Source organism: Acomys russatus, chromosome 5 (genome assembly GCF_903995435.1).
Source record: "Acomys russatus chromosome 5, mAcoRus1.1, whole genome shotgun sequence".
NCBI lineage: Eukaryota > Metazoa > Chordata > Mammalia > Rodentia > Muridae > Acomys > Acomys russatus.
In genome coordinates this window covers 10,260,168-10,280,942 of record NC_067141.1, presented here as the reverse complement: position 1 = coordinate 10,280,942, position 20,775 = coordinate 10,260,168, and positions in this window count along the sequence as shown.

The window sequence follows — 20,775 nt, the reverse complement described above, 5'->3', positions numbered from 1 at the left end:
AAGAGATAATACCACATCTATAAAACAAGAGCACACTGCTATAATAAAGCAGCTGGGCCTCTTGGAAATTGAACCATGATGACCACAATTTGAAGATTTGATTTAATCTTAAAACAGACCTAGGAAAGGATCAAACAGAATACCTTCTTTACTTCTAGAATATAGTTCAAATGGACAAAAAAAAAGAGTCATGAGAAGAAAAAAAAAAGTCCTAGAGATAGATTCCAAGCTCTCAGCCACATTCTACTTAGAGGTCGACAAAAGAGAAGACAAAGAAACCAGAAGAAGGGGTGATCACACTTTAAGTTCCCCAGAGCTCAAGAAAGGCATTGCCCTTCTAATTAAGAGAGCCATTTGAGTCCTGCTCAAATGTGGCTTCTCTGAAGACTAAAAAGGCATAAAAGAAACACGTTTAGACTACTGAATTGTCCCTACACTTACCCCATGTCTCCATCTGTATCAATCATAAATACTGGCATTGTTTACAAGTCTCTTTGCCCAGCTCCTATCACCTGGCCATCCCATAATTCCCTCCTCTCTTGCTTCCTGACTTCCTGTGTGTAACAATGGGTGACTGCCATTTGACACTTGTGGCTTTGCCTTTCTAGTTACCACTGCAGAAGGAACAGCATCTACTGCCATCTCTAGTCTGAGGGATGAGCATACTCTAATCGTAGGGGAGCCATGAGACTGACAGGTGCTCTCATTCGGACATATCACACAGGAAGTTATCAGCACACATCTTGAGACTTGATGGGACCAAGAGTAAGAGTCCACATGTGCATGAGGACATGCATGTATCTGTGAAAAGCAAAGTGTCATGGACTGTGTCTGTAAATAAGTCCAATCCATATAGACAATAGCTAATACAGAGACCAAATCATACTTACTACAGGAGGTTACATATTTGTTCTAGAAGGACAGAGGTCTCAAAAATAGTCAGTCCTGCCATTCATGGTGCTTTAATTTTGTGTGTGTATAACGTGTGTGTGGTGTGTACATATGTGTACTTTTGTGAGTGACAAGCTCAGATGTCAATGCTCTCTTTCTGCTTTTTTTTTCTGACAGGGTCTCTCCTGTGTACCACTGAGCTACCCAGCCAAAGATGTTCCAGAGATTCTCCCTTATCCACCTCCTGTCTCTCTGTACAAATGCTGGAGTCCCTGGTGTCTCAAGCACTTTATCCCCTGAGCTGTCTTTCCAGCCTCATATTCTGACATTTTAAAGATATCTTAGTTGCTAAGATCATGTTCAAGTACCAATGACTTTCTTTGGCTAGAACATGTGCTTTCTCAAAGCACCAAGAGAGGTGTAAAGCTCCCCAAACTGTACTGTATTTACTGAGAATAGTAGCAGGCCCCCCTCCCCGCTTCTTCCAATGCACACATTTATTAAGCACTTGCCAGGCGCCAACAAGATGATTGTCATAAGGGAAGCAAAGGTGGATGTCGCTTGGGATATCTGAACACAAAGAACCTCAGCAATCACCTATTTTGATTGCTAGACCCTTTCAGAAGATTTTACTCTCATTGGTGGGAAAGAACAAACAAAAGTCCGGAGGAGTCCACGAGCCGGCTTAGTGAGTACTGCGCTGCGTGCTAAACCTATGACACCCAGCTAAGTTCAATCCTTAGCACATACTGGAATGAAAGAACTAGCTCCCATAAGTTGTCCTCTGGCCTCCATATTTGATGTAATAGAAGATACACCACACACATACACACACACACACACACACACACACACACACACACACACACACACACACACACACACGTAATTTTAAGGCTAAAAAAATAAAGCCAGCAACCAAAAAGCCAGTGAAGTTAACATACCCAAACAATGCTATACATGGGTTATTATTTCATTGTTTAGTCTACTCTGGTGCTTAGAGAGCACTTTGGGTAAAAGCTGATATCAAAAATATAACGGTAGGAGAAGCTTATAATTGATGCCTTGTATGATCTCTGCTTCTTCTGAAGTATTTCATGAGATCGCTGCTCTACTGCTGTGTACAGAGGCTTGCACACTGTTTCTTCACACTGCGGCTCTTCTAAAAGCCCTATGTAGCCTTCCAAACACCAAAGAACTTGGCGTTGTGGAAGAATTTGAACTCTATGGCCCCTTCCTCCTGCTTAGAACTGGAACAGACAGTCTTTATGGTCCAAGTACCTGGGCTCAGAGGCAATGTTGAGCAAAATCCCAAGGGAAACTCCTGATTCTGGCCCTCTTCCAATGTAGGGTTTTTTTTTTTCCTTTCTAAAAGTGAATGGACAGGAGGCAGTGAGGGTGCCACTTTGACTTGATGCTTCTATTAAACTGAGTTAGATCAATAACCACCCTGGAAGGAGGGATCTTAAAAAGCAAGCCTCTGATGAAGCAGGCACATTTTTGCTCTCAACTGCACTAAGAGGGTAGAAATACAAGAATCTTGAATCAGGCTCTAATAGAGGACTGACTGATATAAATTCTATGGATGCATCTGTACATTCATATATCTACCCTCTCTCTCTCTCTCTCTCTCTCTCTCTCTCTCTCTCTCTCTCTCTCTCTCTCTCTCTCTCTCTGCCTCATCTCTTTAGATGCACCTCCCTAAATCTATACAGTAATAGGTCCTTGAAGTTTTCTCCTGATCCTTTTTAAGAAACTCTTGCTTTTTGTTTCTTAGAAGTATGGAGCCTCTGCTTGTAGTCAAATCCTTGATATTCTCGTTGATTTGTGAGACATGAGAAGGGAAGGATTATGGAATATCCGGGCAGCTGGGGAGATGAGGCTTCTGATTGACAGGGGAGAGTCTTGTCATCAGACAGGATAATGTGCCCTCTTGGCTTGATTTTCTTCATTTGCCGTACCGTTTTCTTCCCTCCAAAGCACTACTGTCCCCCAGGGGGACCTTGTAAATCCTCATCTCCACCCACAATCTTATTGCCCGGCTTTCCGTATTCCAGCTCACTGGTGTGTTCCTAGTCCTAAACTACCACAGACCCTTACGTCTTTCTGCTCCTTGCATGCTGATCCCTTAAACTGCAGCACTCTCTTTGATTCTGTTTCTGGATGTAGCATTCTCTGACCCTTCTCCTGGCCTTGGTGCTTCTGCAACAACAGCTTCTTCACAGATGATACAGAACACTGCATTTGAACATCTTAAAGCCAATGGCTGCTTTTCCCTTTCCTGTGTTCAGAGATGCCATCGATGTAGCTCACTGAATGATGTGCTTTTTCTTATTTCAGGTGGTCTTTAATCTAAAAACTCAGAGATGTCTCTTTCCTAGCACTGCCAGTCTCTCAGCATTTCTCTAATGTCTTACCATCAGAGCAAAGAAAGAAATAGCATCTCACTACCCTCTGCCTCAATTTATATTTTTTGTTATTATTATATTTTACTTTCAATCCAATGATATCACCTGTGTAGGACCATGGAAATTATTAAAGGCTATGAAACCAGGCTGAAAGAATGTTCAATTATGTATTTAACTCGATTCTGTTTCTCTTATGAATATATTTCAACTTTGATAGCTGTTACTGATCTCTGATTTAGAATTTCTGTTGGAATCCTAATGCATTTGCTTTTTGAAGAAGTAATGCATAGAATCACTCAGCTCAAGGCTCATTGGATGTTTGAGGTTATCTGTTTCATCTTCCTTTGCAAAGAAACTAGGAAAGAGTTGGATGAAGACTTGTCAACCAATAGACAGGTCATCCAGACAGAAACTAAGCAGAGAAATACTAGAGTTAATAGACCTAACAGATAACAATAGAACATCTCACCCAAACAAAAGGAATACAATATCTCAGCACCTCACAGAACAGTCTCCAAAACTGCCACATAGTTGGTAGCAAAGCAAGTTTCAACAGATAAAATAAAATTGTAATAACCCCCATTATCCTACCAGACAAAGCTGGATTTCTACACCACTACCAACAGAAGCAATGGAAAGCCTACAGACTCATGGAAACTGAACAACTCTCTACTCAACGAACGCTGTCTTGTGGAGGAAATAAAGAAAGAAATGAAAGACTTCCTAGAATTCAGTGAAAATGAATACACAACATGTCCAAACCTATGGGACACGGTGAAAGTAGTGCTAAGAGGAAAGTTCATGGCATTAAATGCTGACTCAAAGAATTTGGAGAGATCTCATACTAGCAACTTAACATCACACCTGAAAGCTTTAGAACAAAAAGAAGCAAGCTCACCAACAAGGAGTAGACAGCAGGAAATAATCAAACTGAGGGATGAAATCAATAAAATAGAAACAAAGAGAATAACACAAAGAATCAATGAAACAGAGAGTTGGTTTTTTGAAAAGATCAACAAGATAGACAAACCCTTATTCAAATTAACTAAAAAGAAATAGAGTATCCAAATTAACAAAATAAGAAAAGGGGGGCATAACAATAGACATTGAAGAAATACAAAGAATCATTAGGTTATACTTAAAAAAACCGTACTCCACAAAATTAAAAATTTTTAAAGAAATAATTTTTGATAGACACCACTTGCCAAAGTTAAATCAACATCAGATAAACAATTTAAAAGTCTCTCAAACCCCCCAACCCCCACGCCAAAAAGCCCAGGGCCAGATGGCTTTAGGACAGAATTTTACCAGACTTTCAAAGAAGAACTAATGCCAATACTCCTCAAATTATTCCGCAAAATGGAAACAGAAGGAACTTTGCCAAATTCATTTTATGAGGCTGAAGTCACCCTGATAACCAAACCACACAAAGATTCAACAAAGAAAGAGAATTACAGACCACTTTCCCTCATAAACCAAATCCAAGAATATACCAAAAAAGACTATCCACCATTATCCAAAAGGCTTCATCCCAGAGATGCAGGGATGTTCCAGAGTATGAAAATCTTTCAATGTAATCCACCATATAAACAAATTGAAAGAAAGAACACATAATCATCTCATTAGATGCTGTTTTGACAAAATCCAGTGCCCTCTTCATGATAAAAGTCTTGGAGAGACTAGGGATAAAATGAGCATACCTAAACATAGTAAAGGCAATTCATACGGAGCCTATAGCCAACAGCAAATTAAATGGAGAGAAACTCAAAGAAATTTCACTAAAACCAGTAATAAGACAAGGCTGTCCACACTCTGCATGTCCATTCAACACAGTACATGAAGTTCTAGCTAGAGCAGTAACACAAGTGAAGGAAATGAAGGAGATACAAATTAATATGAAATCAAAGTATCATTATTTACAGATGATATGATAGTGTACATAAGTGACCCCAAACATTATACCAAGGAGCTCCTACAGCTGATAAAGACCTTCAGTGAAGTGGCTAGATACTGAACTAAAAAAATCATTAGTCCTCCTACTTACAAATGACAAATAATACTCTTATAAAGAAATCAGGGATCCCCTTCCGTCACAGACCTAGGGGAGGGAAATAGGGTGAAAGAGGGAGGGAGGGAGGAACGGGGAGGATACAAGTGAGGGGGAAACAATTGAGTTGTAATCTGAATAAATTAATTAAATAAAAAAAGGAATCAGGGAAACAACACTGTTCACAATAGTCACAAATAATATAAAATACTTTGTAGTATCTCTAACCAAGCAAGCAAAAGACTGATATGACGAAAACCTCAAGTCTTTGAAGACAGAAACTGAAGAAGATATCAGAAGATGGAAAGATCTCCCATGCTCATGAACTGATAGGATTAACGTAGTAAAAATGACCATCTTACCAAAAGCAATCTGCATATTTAACACAACCCCCATCAAAATTCCAACACAGTTCATTACAGACTTTGACAGGACAATACTCAACTTCACATGGAAAAATTAAAAAGCCCAGGATAGCTAAAACAATCCTGTACACTAAAAGAACTTCCAGAGATATGGTTTTGCCTTTTTGGTAAAAAATCAAGTGTCTGTATGTGTCTGGGTTTATTTCAAGCTGTACTACAGAGCTATAGTAATAAAACACACATGGTACTGTCACAAAAACAAACATGTTGATCAACGATTAAATGGAAGACCCAGGTGTAAATCCACACACCTATGAACACCTGATGTTTGATAAAGCAGCCAAAAATCACAGTGGGAAAAAAAAGAAAGCATCTTCAACAAATGGTGCTGGTCTGATGTCTACATGTAGAGAAATGCAAATAGTTCCATATCTATTACCCTGCACAAAACTCAAGTCCAAGTGAATCAAAGATGTCAACATAAAACCAGATACACTGAACCTGATAGAACGGAAAGTGAGGGAGAGCCTTGAGCTCGTTGGTACAGGAGAAAACTTTCTGAACAGAACACTGATGACATAGGCACTAAGATCAACAATTAATAAGCGTGACCCCATGAAACGGAAAGGCTTCTGTAAGGAAAAGGACATGTCAGCAGGACAGATGGCAGCTACAAAATGAGAAAAGATTTTCACCAACTCTGTATCACACATAGGACTAATATCCAAAATATATAAAAAACTCAAGAAACTAGACATCAACAAACCAAATAATCCAATTAAAAATGGGACACAGAGCTAAACTGAGAATTCTCAACATAGGACTTTCTAATGGCCGAGAAACTCTTAAGAAATGCTCAGTGTCCTTAGCCATCAGAGAAATTCAAACCAAGCTACTTTAGATTCTTACACTTGTCAGAATGGCAAAAAATGAAACAAAACAAAACAGCAAAACAACAACAACAAAAACCCCACAGGTTAACAGCTCGTGCTGGTGAGGGGAACACTTCTCCAGTTCTTGTGGGAGTGCAAGCTTGCACAGTCACTATGCAAATCTGTATGGCAGTTTCTCAGAAAGTTGGGAATTGATCTACCTTATGACCCAGCTATACTATTCTTGAGCGTATACCTAAAGGATACGCCATCCTACCAAAAGGACACTTGTTCATAGCAGCTTTATCCATAATAGCCAGAAACTGGAAACAACCTAGATGTCCCTCAACAGAGAAATGAATAAACAAATTTTGGTACATCTCCTCAATGAATTATTGCTTAACTGTTTTTTTAATGGCATCATGAAATCTGCAGGCAAATGGATGAGAGAAGAAAAAAAAAAGTATCCTGAGTGAGGTAACTCAGAGCCAGAAAGACAAACATGGTATATACTTACGTATAAGTGGACATCAGCTGTTAAGTAAAGGATAATCATGCTATAATCCACAGACCAAGAAAGGCTAAGTGACCAAGAGGGCTGAAATAGGGACACATGGATTTCCCTAGGAAGAGAAAATAGAATGGGTTTTATGGGCCGACAGGGCGTGGGTGAAAATGATAACAGGGAATCAGGTGAGGGTTGGGGGTGAGAGTACTGGGAGAGGTGATTGGAATTAGGGAGTATTTGGGGAGCGATGTGTAACCTAGTATAGTGGAAATTCCCTGAAATCTACAAGAGTAACCTTAACAAAGATTCCTAGTGATGGGGGTTGTGGAGCCTGAACCAGCCATCTTCTATAACCAGGCAAGGCTTCCAGCAGTGGGACAGCAATGCAGTCCAAAACTTTTGACCTACAAGAGCTCTTTGACCTACATCTTGTCCTGCCTGCAAGGTGTGCTGGGGTAATGGCGGTGCAGGACTTGTGGGAGTGGCCAGCTATTGGCTGGTTCAATTTGAGGCTCATGCCCAGAGAAGGAGCCCATACTTGGCATTGCATGGATAGCCAGGAACCAGAGACTGGACAACCCAGAGACTCAGGATAGAACTAAACATGACTGGGGTTATTTTTTCAATGAAATGATCACTAATGATATTCTGCTAGACTCATAGATCAGTGCCTAGCCCAATTGTCATCAGAGAGGCTTCATCCAGCAACTGCTGGGAACAGATGCAGAGACCCACAGCCAAACAGTAGGTGCAGCCAGGGGAAGCTAACAAAAGAGGAGAGGGGAGGATTGTAGGAGCCAGAGGAATGGAGGACACCACAAGAGCACATCTCACAGAATCAACTAAGCAGAGCTCATACGGGTTCAGAGAGACTGAAGCAACCACCACAGAGCCTGTATGGGTCTAAACTAGGTCCTCTGCATATATCTTACAATTGTATATAGCTTGGTGTTCCTGTGGGACTCCTAAAAGTGGGAGCATGAGGTGTCTGCGACCCTTTTGCTTGCCTTTTTTTTTTTCTTAGACAGGGTTTCTCTGTGTAGCTTTGGCTGTCCTGGACTTGCTTTTAGACCAGGCTGGCCTCGAACTCACAGAGATCCACCTGCGTATGCCTCCCTGAGTGCTGGGGTTAAAGGTGTGCACCACCTCACCCAGCTTCTCTTCTCTGCTTCTTTATTCCTTCTACTGAGTCACCTTGTCCGGCCTTGATGAGGGCTTGTCTTATTGTAACTTGTTACACTGTTTAGTTGATAACCCTAGGAGTCTGCTCTTTCTTTGAATGGAAGCAGAGGAGGAGTGGATCTGGGGAAGAAGGGAGATGGCACGGGGGCTGAGAGGAGTTGAGGAAGAGGAAGCTGCAGTTGGGATGCAGTGTATAAGAAAAGAATAAAATAATTATTAATAATAATAGTAATAATAATAATACAGGATTATGCAGTGACAGAACCAGACCTAGACTTCATAGTGTCATGCTTAAACAGCTATCTTTGAATTCACTTCTCTGTCTTCTTTTTTCTGATTGCATAGAATGAAATCTTAGATTATTTATCTTAGGTTTGTCTTCTCTTCCCAAACTACATTCAACACAACACATTTTCCCCATAAGAACTATTTTTGATGCCTCCCACAAGCTTTGATAAATCATGTTTTCATTTTCACTTACTTCAAAATACCTCAGAATTTCTCTTGAGAGTTCTTATTTGGTTTATATGCTATGCAGAAAGGTATTACTTAATTTCCAAGCATGATGGGATTTTCTAGCTATCTGTTGTTGATTCTGGTTTAATTCTACTGTGGTCTGGGTGCTGACACTGTATGAATTCTATTCTTTTGACGGCCCAGAATGTGGTCTGTCTCATTGTATGTCCCTTATGGGATTGAGAAATGTAATCTGGTGTTGTCACATAAAATAGTCCATAGCTGTCCATTATATTCAGCTGATTGGTGGTCTTGTGAGCTCAGCCATGCCCTTACTACGCGAGGAATCTGTCTGTAACAACGGGCTGTTATAGCCTGCAACTATAATAGCGGATGTATGTGGCTCTGTCACAGTGCTGTCAGACTTTACCTCATGAGGTTTGATGCCTTTTCCCTGCTAGGGATTCACAGTCTGGATTGCTGCATACTCTTGCTTGAATTCTTATCACTGTTGTTTACCTCTTCAGCCATAATAGTGTTCCTTATAACTTATTCAGATTACCTCTCATTTGTTATCCCCTCACTTGTATCTTCCCATTCCCCGTCCCTCCCTCTTTCATCCTATTCCCCTCCCCTAGGTCTGTGACAGAAGGGGACCTTGTCCCCCACTATAAGATCACAGCCTATCAGGTTTCTTCCTGGTAGCCTGCTTACTCTTCTTCTGAGTGTCACCAGGTCTCCCCACCAAGGGGAAGTGGTCAAATAGGGGGCACCAGAGCTCTGAGTCAGTCCCTGCTCTCCACACAATAATCAGTGTTCATATGTTCTCTTATTTTCTTCCCTTTTGCTCTTTAATCCATGCCTTTGGAGTTTCTTGTAGACAATATTTCACTGGGTTTTGAACCTTTATCCATATTGAAGATCTGTGGTGTATATGTGCGTATACATGTGTGTGAGTGAGTGCATGGGCACACGTGCCTATAGGTGAGTGTACATGTAGATGCATATGTGTACAGATACACATGCATGTAAAGGCCAGAGAGTGCTGCTCCTCAGGAGCCATCCACCTTGTTTTTGTGGGGCAGAGTGTCTCACGGGTTGATTTGGAACTTGCCAATTAGACTAGACTGGCCGGTCAGTGTGCCACAGGGATCAGTCTGTGCCCCTCTCCGCCGTGCTTGGATTGTAAGTCTGTGGCATCACACCTGGCTATTACTGTATGTGCTCTAGGCATCTCACCCAGGTCCTTATCCTCACAACACATGAAAGTAATGGTCAAAGGAAGCCTTCCATTTCTCAGAGCTCTCTTTGCAGGCTTAATCTCTATCTTTTACTTGCTGTATTTAGACCACTTACATTTAAATTGGCCATTGTTATAATTTAATTCATGTTTATTGTTTTGATACTATTTTTATTTATTCCTCCTTTCTCTTTTTTCCTATTTTTCCCTCCATACTTTTTCTACCTTTGTTAATATTGAGCATTTTATATGATACTATTTTCTCTCTTTTTAATATATAAAAATCAATCTCTTCTTTGTCTCACTTTTGCATGTTGTCCAAGAATTTGCACTATGAATTATAAGCAGTCCAGATCTACTGGTGAGACACTCACTCCCATTTCATAGGTGCTTCAGGTAACTTATAACAAAATCTTACTAAGTATTATTACTTTCCATCTTTATACTATTGTGGTCACTCATTTCATTTATAAACATCTTTAATAAAGAATATTCATCAAATACATTATTGAGATTGTCATTTTGAATGCTGTGATTTCCATTGGAAGAAGAAAATGAGAAATGTTCTTTGACCTTCGCTTAATCATTTCTCTGATGCTCTTTTTGCCTTGCTGCATTCCGGGTTTCTGGAATTTTCTTCTTTCTAAAGAATCTCTTTAATATTTTTCTCCCAAAAAGAGAAACCTGACAACATTTGCCTTACGTTTTTGTCTGAGAAAGGCTTTTACTTCTCCTACACACTTTTAAAAATATTCTTTAACATATATAGTGAGCTTATGTTTGTGTGTGCCATGTGTGTGCAGTACCCATAGGGACCAGAAGGAGGCATCAGACCCCCCAGAGCTGGAGTACCAAGAGGTTGTGAGCCACCATGTGGGTGCTGGGAACAAAACCTGAATCCTCTGAAAGGCCTTCTCCTGCACATGGTTATTTATTTTTAAAATTTTAAGACTAGGTCTCTAACTCAAGGTTACCTTGAACTAACAACACAGCTGAAGATGACCTTGAACTGAGAGCTAGGAATACAGGCATGCAGCAGCACACCTGGTATTGACAACTGAAGCCAGAGCTCCACATATGCTAGGCAGGAGCTATATCCTAGCCCCTCCCCTATATAATGTCAGATCATTTTACAGGATGTGAATATTCAGGTTGCCGGGTTTCTCTCAGCTCTTGCCATTGCAGCAAGGCTTTCATACTTTTACACTGTTCCCAGAGGCAACTGCTTGGGAATTTCTGTTCCAGTACATTTTTAGTCTCCAGATCCACCTGTTGTCTACTCAAGTTAGGGGACAGCATTGTCCTCATCTTCTAGTGGACCTAAGGAATGCTGTGACTATTTACTCATTAGGACAGTGGTTTCCTGTAAGATCTTTACAGATTACACTGAAACCAGAAGTCTCTTGTTGCATTCCCACTAACAACTTCCTCTATTTTATTTAACCTTAGTTATAATGGCTTAACCCTGTGCAAATAGAAAAGAGCACAGGTCTCCCAATAGCGTATGGAAAGATTGGGCATGGTAGTTCTCTTATTGTTACTGGGATTCTATTATTTATTTATTTGTTATTGTTGTTGTTGTTATCATCATCATCATCATTATTAATGCATTTATTTTGCTGTTTGGGTCATTGGAAATCTGTAACAGGACTATATGTGTCACTCCACTGAGCTAGCTGGATTCAGGCTGACCTCATATCTTAAGTTGGATCATTTACTTATAGTGTACACAAGTTGACACCACAGGGACATAAATTTAGAACACAGCAGGTCATAAGCCAACATTCCTAAGAAGAGGAAGGAGCCAGACCCTCCTCTCCATGCCCATACTTTGCCCCACAAAAGAGAATCCTGTGTTTGCACCCGAGTGCCAGGAGAAGGACTTGGGAGACGTGTGCAGAGATGCTGAGAGACCCAGCAGTATGCGCAAGAGGAAGATACAGCTGCTGCAGACTCTTCCATTTGGATGCTTGCCACAGTTTCGAGATGCCTAGGTAAGCTTTGAGGTTCTTTTTGAATTGTACTTTTGGCTGCCTGACTCTGGATCCTTGAATACACCATTGCTCTGCAATTTAACCACGTGATCCAGAAATTTAGAAGAGCTTTGGACACAGCTCTGCCCCCGTCCCCCCGGGGCTGCCTTGCAGGGCTTATCTGCCTAAGCATGCCTCCTGTTCGCTGGGCCTACATTTACTTAAATGCAGGTAATTACTTCAAGGATGAAACAGAAAGTAGAAAATGACACGGAATCTATAAAATAGTTTCAGAGAAGAAATATATTCTGGCTTGGCACAAATAAAAGGAATTTTTGTTGTTGTTGCCAGAGGAAAGTCAAGGCTCATTTTCAGGACTGTGAAAACCTCAAAGCTTTGCCTGCAGGAATTTCTTCCTGTGAGAGGACTCTGAAAAATTTTTCACTTTGATCTGCCTTGCTTGATCCACAGAAAGCAATATCGGCAATATCTTAGGGTTCAGCAGAGCTCCCCAGTAAACTGCCATCCCTGTAAAATGATTGCATCTGCAACACGAAGGCGGGTTCTAAATAGGACACAGTCTCTAAGCCAAGGCATCTTGTGTGTCCTAGACACTATGGAGAGTCACCTTCGATGAATAAATAATCCACCAGTCTTCAGGATCCACACTGGTTGGAATATGAGCAGGCTTGGCAGGACCCTAAGTATGAGGTAAGCCTTAAACCACCCTGAGCTTTAAATGCAAGCCTTAAACCAAGCCCAACTGAACCCATTCATAGCAAGGGCTGTTTTATATCTTAGGTTAGTAAGGTGTTATTTAAGCAAACATCTCTATACCACCCCAGTGAGTACTGGAAAACCGTGGTTTTCCTGATGTTATGAACAGAGAAATTAGCTGCTTAGAATTGAGACTGTTTCCTGTCTCCAGTGATCCCCAAAGTGGTCCATGGACATCTGGGTTCTTCCCTCCTCTGCTGTGGAAAATCAAGATGGGTGGTGATGTTTATATGGCAAATGGAGGTCTTAGAAGGTGGATGCTCATTGTATGTCTCGTTAAGGTCAGAAAATAATAATATAACAAGCCATAGTGTTTAGTGGACATACTGTGTGGGTATGTCCACAGGCTCTCCTCTGGGTGCTCTAGCAAAGTCACTGCATGCAGGATTAAATGGTGCTGATGGCACAGGCTCTGCAGGGCAGGCACATCTATACATTAGGCTTCTTTGAAGGGTTCTTTGTTGTGTGTGTGTTGGTCTATATGAGTTTATGCGCACTTTTATGAAGGAATGCATGCATGCTTATGTGTGCACACGAAGGCCAAAAGAGGGCATGAAGTACCCTCCTTTATTAAAACACACCTATTCCCTTGAGGCAGAATCTCTCTCTGAGTTTGAAGCTTGTATTTCCTTAGTTGGGCTAAAGTCAACAAACTCAGTGTCTCTCCTGCCTCTGCCTGCCTCAGGACTAGGGCTATAGGTGTGTCTGGGACACCCAACTTGTTGATTGGATACTCGGATGCAAACTCTGGTCCTCATGATTATGCAGCGAGTGCTCTTAGCTGCTGAACCATCCTGAAAGGTCCTCATTCGGACTTCCTAACTTTTCATTGTGTTTTCTGATACCTAAAGGGGCGATTCCTGTGCCTAATACCTAGAGAAATTCCATACTGAGAGGTATGACACCTAAAATGGTTTGCCCATCTGCTCAGCAAGTCAGCAAGGCTTGGAAAGCGAACAGGTTTGAACCCCATGTCTTCACTTATTGCTGAAGGACCCCAGCAAAATGCAGAGCTCCCTGAGCCCTATGATCCTCACCTGCATACCAGTATGAGTCCAGGAGTCAACTCTTTGGTTTCTGGGAGAAGTAGGCATGACTTCACCAAATGTCTGAGAGTCCCAGATGCCCAGCAGCTATTAGAACTCAGACCTGCCCCTGCTCCCAAAGTCACTGAACTGAAAGCCAGTGAGTCCGCTGGGGACTCCTTACTCACAGAAGACTTAGCTATGCTTCTAGTGATTTCTAGAGAGACTTGCCTGAGTATTTTATCCTCCAACTGGGGAAGCCCATGGTGCCTTAAGCAGAAGCATAGCCTGGGGCAGTTCTCAACCTGTGGGTCATGCCTTCCTTGGGGGTTGAATGGCCTTTCTCACAGACTGAATGCCCAAGACCATCAGAAAACACAGATAATTACATTCCAATTCATAACAGTAGCAAAGTCACAGTTACGAAGTAGCAGCAAAAATAACTATAGTTGGAGGTCACCACAACGTGAGGAAGTGTATTCAAGGGTCGTGAGGAAGTGTATTCAAGGGTCGCAGCGGTAGGAAGGTTGAGAACCACTGCTCTATGATATCCTGCGGCCTGAGCACATTGAGTTCTCTTTGTCTTTTCTAGAACCCACTAAAATCCTGTAGAAGAAATACTCTAGGCCTTTAAGCAAACACTGCAGGAGAGGGGTGAGCCCTTTGTGCTTTCCCAGCAGGGAGTCTGCAGAGGGGTGGCAGCCTGTGTCTGGGTCACAGTGCCAGAACTCCAGAACTCTAGGCTAATGTCCCTCAGAGTCATATTTCCTGTGGATGTGAGATTGCTCTAGGAGGTATTAGCACCCCACCCTCCTCTCTGGTTCTATGGTGGAGGACAGAGATGCCTTGCCATCAAAAATAAAACCTTGTAGGCTGCAGAGATAACTATAGCACCGGGATCAAAGGCAGAACTCTCCTCAAAAACAAAATTCACAAATGTGATCCTAAGTTTATTATGACTGAGACAATAAAAAGGACCACAACACACAATCGCCAAAAATTAAGCACTCATCCTATGATAAAATACTTCATACCCCTTCCAAAGCCCACCATCAAAGAGCCTGCATTGTGCCACAAAAGCAGGCCACGACTGAATGCTCGACTGTTTTCCTGCTGGGAGGAGGGAGTTACACTATGAGCAACTATGCTTAATCTCAACAAATAGGAAGATTGGTGGGTTGGATTTTCACCAGACAAGGGTGTCTATCCGGAACCTACTTATTTGTCTACAGGAAGTTTTCTGCTAAGCGTTTCTAACACTGAAAGACAATTCCCTCAGTTGTCTGATTCGTTCACCATACAACTATGACATGTGATACCCTTAAGCTGAGCTGTTTTGCTAGATCGTCTACATCACGTTACTGAAGCAGTAAGCTAAACAAAGCATGCGCTTACCCTGGTTCCTTGATGCAAATGTATCTATGAGACCAATTTTTAAAGTTACGTTACTATTTGAAGGTGTCTTACAAAGTTCTGCATCGGTAGCAGTGTAGTGACCAGCATTAGGGCGCTAAGAATGCAGGACCTTTAGGAGATGCAGCCTAGTGAAAGGCTATAGAGGTCACTATGCTTGGAAGGGAGTAATGTAGCTCTGTGTTATGATCTGGATGTTGACAAATTTCATTTCTGTTTCTGTGATAAACGGTCAAAAAGCAACTTAAGGGGTTAAAGGTTTATTTCAGCTTATGACTACAGCCTACTATTGTTGGGTAATCAAGGCAGGAACTTTGAACAGCTTCTCACATCAGAGCCACGGCAACAGCCAAGCACAGAGAGAGAAATGGATGCACCTGTCCTGCTTGCTTGCCTGTCCTCAGATCAGTTTTCCAATTTCAATACAATTCAGAGCCCTCTGCCTAGGGAATGGTGCCACCCACAGCGGACTGGATCTCCCCAGATCAATTAACTTAATTAAATGATTCTACCTTGTATTACTTGGTAAAGTTAATTATCACAGATATGTAAATGCCCCCCTCCACAAGCTCATGTGTTAAATACTTGGCCATAAGGTTCTGGCACTGTTTTGGGAGGTTGTTGAAACTTTTGGACCTAGGGACTATCTTGGTGAACATGGCCATTAGGGAAAGAACTTTGAAGATTATATCTACATCCAGTTCTGGCCCAATATCTCTTTGCTTCCTAGTTGGTATCATGCGAGAGGTTATCACTACAAGCTTTTCCTGCCATGGATAAATTACCTGCCATGCTTTTTCTATCATGTAGACTGTGCCTCCCAGACTGTAAGCTGAAATAAACCTATTCTCCCTTGACTTGTTTTTGTCATCTAGATTGTATAAAAATGACACTGATCTAGATCCCATGAGTGCAGGTTGTTATACAGGGTAAACCTGGTCCCTGAATCTCTCTTTGCCCCCTAGCTGGCCACATAATCTCTCCATTTCACGTGTATTCATACACAATGCTGCCCTCCATGTTGTGATAGAAGCAGAATGGCCTCACCAGAGCCGAGCAGATGCTAGCAACAAGTTTTTCTATTTCCAAAATTAATTGTGAGCTAAGTAGAGCTCCTCTTTTAAAAATAAAATACTGAGCCTCAGAGATTTTGCTGTAACACAAAATGGACTCAGGTGATACGCATGAGCATAGAATTGAAGAGGTGCACAATGTCATAGTGTGTAATATTCCCATTACAGGGCACAACATATGTAAATATCCTTGATAACATAAATAACATGAAACGTAAAAGAGTTAGAATGTTGCAGGGTTTGAGTATCACTTATCTTTATCTTTAGTAGGACACTGCATGATTTGTCCCATTGTACTTGTAGCTTCATTTTTTTTTTTAATCAAGGCTTTGTTTGCCCAGCTTACAAAATTCTTGCAAATACCAGGCTACAAGAAGACTTCTAAGAACCAAGCTCACAAGAACCTAACTGAGGGAGTGAGGGACAGGAGTAGAGGAGAAGAGAGGGAGGTCTGACTGAAAATTGCAGGGAATGAGCTCCAGGAGACCAAGCTGCGGTAAAGCCGGAAGAAACAAACAGGAAGTTGAGCCTAACCTTGTGAAGAAGAGCCACTGACCCTGGCTGGGGTCGGGATGTGAGGAGGGTGAGGAGGTGCAGTTCTGGGGTGTAGGAGCCAAACTTTAAGAATCTCTCACTCTTCAGCAATTGTAGTGTGAAGGGTCAGGCCCTTCCCCTGGCATCACTAACTAATGGCTCCTTTCTTCTCATCTCTCAGTCCTAACTCTCAGGGCCTGTCAGGGAGCAGTGACCACCTGCCTCTCTTCTTCCTTTGCCCGGGCCACATCCTGTTTGTAATTATTTCTTTCCTATAAGCTATAGGAGGGCAGGAGCTGTGTGGCTTCCTGCCTCACCGGTAAGGAGCCTGGCACAGAGCTCTGCCCTTAGGAGAGGCTCAGTGGACACTTGTGGCATCAAGCCAATGGCTAGCCCCCACCCCCTGGTTCCTGGCTTTGCCCTCCTCAGCCTTATCTAAGGCCAGCTTCCTATTTGGATCTCAGGTTTGGGTAGCAGGTGCAGGAGAGCTGCCTGGCTTTATCAACCGGGCAAGTGTAATGGGGGTCACCTTTCAGATAAGACACGGGTAGGAGGAGAAGTTGAGCGTGAGGTCATAGAGAGAATCTCTTGGCCTGGTTTCCAGGCTCTCAAAGCGGCTCTGTTTTCTCATTCATCCTTCCTCTCTCCGACAAAGTGCTCTGAACACCGACTCCATGCCCAGCCCCGCAGAAAGCATCAGGTACACAGTCTCTGCTCAGACGTGGGTCCAGCAAAGTATAGATGGGTCTAGTTTCAGACTCTGGGTCTTCCTAGGAAGCCATGACTCTTTCTCCCTTGAGCCTCTGTTTCCTTCCCTTGTGAATGGGATTTATAAGGCAAGGCTGTTGCGCGGCTGCAGGTGCTGAGGTAGATATAATTGCCAACTTCCGTCTGAAGTTCCACCCATCGCCAGCTCCTCTTCGCGCTGTATCTCGGCCAATCCCTACATAGTCTAGTGGCTTTTCCGCCTCTTCTCTTCAAAGGAAGGCTTAGGCTATTTGCAAAGCTTTAATCTGTTCTGCCTTGGTGCCAGTCGCAGCTTCCCAAAGTGCAGTGCCCGGACCACCAGCATCTGTGTCACCCAAGGGCCTGCTAGGGTTTCGATCCCTGAAACCCTGAAACTGAGAAAGTCAATAGATATAAAACATATTTTTTAAACTCTTCAGATTATACTTTAATTACATTTCTCCCATGTCTTTATTCTCTCTAAAAACTCCCATAATCCCCTCCCCACTCTCCTTCAGATTCATGACCTATTTTTTTTTCACAAAAGGCTAAAAAGCAGAGATATTTTATGGAATCAGGACAGAGCTCCACAGATGGCATGGCAAACACATTCCTGAGGTAGACGCCCGTGCTCAGCATTCCTGGACTCTGAGATGCCCCTTGGTGGCAGTGCCAGGTACCAACGATCTAGAGCAAGAAGAAGGAATGGCGTGAGATGGTTCCAGAAACTTGTGCGCCCAGCATGAGACTAGTAGAGGGAGCACACGCATGAATGATGCTGGCATGAATGAACAGGGAGAGCTGGGCACAGAGAACCACCAAGTGCCAGTGCCACCTATAGCTGAGGGTGGAACTGACCCCATGTAAAGGAAACAAGTTCTCCCTGAGGCACAAGGAGGCTCAAAGCTCGCACTAACCCCTGCAGGAAATTCTCTAGGCCAAGTATGAGATATTTTGAAAGCTTGGTTTCAAATATTTTGTTCCTGTATTAGATTATGTATCCTGGTGACTTCAGTACCTGTGTCATTGATGGAGACCTCCCCATGAGTTGTGTGGGGGCACCGTGCCCAAGTACCTGTCAGAGAAAAGGATGCTAGGGTCAAACTGGGAATTCAGTCCTGACTGTGCCAGATGGGAGAGTAGAGTTGGGAAAATCACGTGACTTCTTGGAGCCTCTGTTTGCTAATCTGGAAACTGACGAAGACAAACCCCACGTCTCAGGCTCTTGGTTAGGAAGTCAGTGACCTGGAAGATGTGTTCAAGGCTCCACATAAACACAGGCAGGGAGCAAGGGCTCTGTCCTCCCTCATCCCTTATCCAGAATAGGAACAGGATCCCAGGCACAGGCTGCTCCTCTCTCCCAAGCGGAAGAAAGTCAGTCAACAGTCCCATTGACTGCCTCAGCTCTGGCAGCCAGGCTCTGAAACCACCCACAAAGATGATGTTTCAGGCTAAGAGCTGCACTTTGATGGACATGCCTGTGCCGAGCACAGAAGGTTTGCATTTTCCTTGGGACAGTCGGAGAGACAGGAAGTGGGAGGCAGAAGGAGGATCCCAAGCCAGGGCCTGCAGGAGAGCCCAGAACATGCCAGAAAGCCTGCAGTGGATGCTTAAGTGACCAGAGAAAGACAAGAGAAGCTTGTTTAAGACCCGGGTCCTTGGTGTTTTGTTCGGCATGAGGCAAGACTTCAGTCAACTCAGTTTAAAAAAAAAGGGGGGGGGGGCGGTGGCAAGGCTGGGAGGTGGCTTGGGAGCCTAAGCAGTGATGTGTGACTCCATGGCTGTACCTCACACAGAGGAGTCACGTTACAAATTCCAGAAAGGGGCCAGCCCCAGGCTGCCTGTTCTTCCCCGAGTAGAAGCCTGGGCTCTGTCGGCAGTGCTGCTAACTGTTCCTGGTCTGTGTTCCCACTTCCCTTTGCCCCCTGTCTCTGGTTTGGCATCATTCTTGGACAGTTCTGGACGTGGCTAGGGTCTACATGGATGCCAGTGGCAGTGAGGGAAGTTTACGGGGACAAGAGTGCCTCCTACCTGAGCAGTGTCCAAGATCTCCTGCGACTCCCAGGAGCCCCAGCTTCGCTCCGCCAGCTCCTGGAGCTCCCATGTCCCCCTGTATCCCTCTGGATCGAGTCAAGAAGAAGACTTGGCACCATTAACCACAAAAGTTACTAAAAGGAAATCAGAGTAACCCCTGAAAGCAGGAGGACCCCACAAGCAGAGGCTGCTGCCCATAGCAGTTACCCAATGACTTTGTTATTGCTTGTAGGGTCTCCTGGTCCCCTGGAGTCCAGAGGGTGTGGCCAACACTCTCCTTTGGTACTCGTCTTATCCTAAAATAAAGTGCACATACCTTTGTCTCCCTACCACATGATAAAACCAGAACTACCACCCTGAGTGCCCCAGACCCTGGGCTAAGCCACAGTTAGGGACAGAGCTAGTGCTTGGAAGATGGAGATGAATCAACACTGATCCAAGATCCAATAGAGAGCTGGCTTCTGAGAGTCATTCTGAAGTGATCCCTGACCAGCTTGACTGCTGACCTTATCTTGATATGGAGGTGCCCTCTGACCTCTCCCAGCACCCCTTTGCTCTCCACTACTTTTGGGCTGAGAATCGGCGATCACTATCCAAAGGAAGCTTACAGACAGGTGCTTCCTCCCCCCATCTGTGTGTGTGTGTGTGTGTGTGTGTGTGTGTGTGTGTGTGTGTGTGCACGTGTGTTGCTCCAGGACTGGACCAAGGTGCTTATTATCTCCCTCTTTTGAACCCTCTTTTAAAAACCCCATTTGCGCTGCTCAGTTGTCCTGAAGGTCCAGCCAACCTCCTCTGGTCTGTTTCATATCTCCTGCCTTCCTGTGGCCCCCAAACCAAGTGGTCAGGAAAGCCCTTGTCTTGATTCGGAGAACGGCTCATCATGGAACTCTTTACTGCTGACACTTGGTAAGTGGCTTTGCACGGTCTCTTTGAAGTACATTCACTGTGGCTTGACACAAAGCAGACACTGGGCCGAGGGTGAACACATCATTCTCTCCCCAGCCTTGGGGAGTGAACGCTATTATTTCCCCAGCTTTACAGTTGGGAAATTAGAGGCTCTGGAAGGGTACAGGACTTGCCTGAGGTCCTTCTGACTGAGAAGAACAGTGCTGGGACCAGGCTGGAGGTACGCCTGGCATCCAGATCTGTCATGCACAGCCATCTCACTGCACTCCAGGTCTCAGTGCCACCTGCTGCGGTGACTCCTGGGGACTCTCTCTGGCTCCCAGCCTATTCAGTTTAAGGAAGACC